Below are 1,048 nucleotides of genomic sequence, written 5' to 3' on the forward strand. Positions count from 1 at the left end.
TATTCACTGAATTAATGCGTGCTGCAATTATGATTTAGATTTTAATTTCCAGACAATTTTCAAATAGAATAATCTACCTTTGAGGCACATCATTTTTGTCAGTACCATATGTATATTTGTAATTACGTAACTGATTTTCTTTTTCTTCATTTCACTTCAATTATTATTTTTTAAAGATTCTTGTTAGTTATGCAATATCTATCGATGCCATTTAGTTCACTATGAATAACTCAAGTATTTAGATAATAGTATTAGTCCACATGCTAAAGGGGTAAACGCAGTTCATAATGCAAACCTTCAAAGGAAAATAAAGCTAAATAAAATGAAATAAATAATTCAAAGGAAACAAAAAAAGGAAAATAAAGGAAATAAATAAAGGAAAATAACTAATAGAATAAAGTCAAATAAATAATTTAGCTGAGCTTGGAAATGACCAATTTATAAGCGGGGTCTTCAGTGTGGGCGGTGCTGCCCACTAATTGTAATCTCGTGATTTCAAGTGGGCGGTGGGCGGGTGGTGTGTAATCGCTACATATGTGAGATTGGACAATTAACAAAGAAGAAAGAAAAAGGTTTTACTTAAGAGAAAATATCTCCAACTTAAGTAGTATTTTTTTTTTTATCAATAAATGCATAAAATCTAAATAAATATTGAACAATCGTTATTCGATAACAAAGAGCGGTATTACTATAACTTTTTGGTTGTGAAGATGATTTACACATTCATTGTAAATTACTTTCACTTTCTCACACTTTTTCCTTTGTCCTCATTCACACTTTCTCTCACTTTCTCCTTTGTCCTCATTCGCACTTTTTCTCACTTTCTCCCTTGTCCTCATTCACATTTTCTCACTTTCTCCTTTATTCTCATTACACTTTCTCTCACTTTCTCCTTTATTCTCATTCACACTTTCTCTTCTTTTACCCTCAATAAAGAGGTTGTTTTCCCCTTTTTTCCTCCCTTTGTCCTTTCATTACTCCCTTACTATCTCTCTGTTTCAATGTCTATTTCCCTGTCGATCTGCGTGTGCAACTATCTATCAGGTTA

This window comes from Penaeus monodon, chromosome 29 (genome assembly GCF_015228065.2).
Source record: "Penaeus monodon isolate SGIC_2016 chromosome 29, NSTDA_Pmon_1, whole genome shotgun sequence".
NCBI lineage: Eukaryota > Metazoa > Arthropoda > Malacostraca > Decapoda > Penaeidae > Penaeus > Penaeus monodon.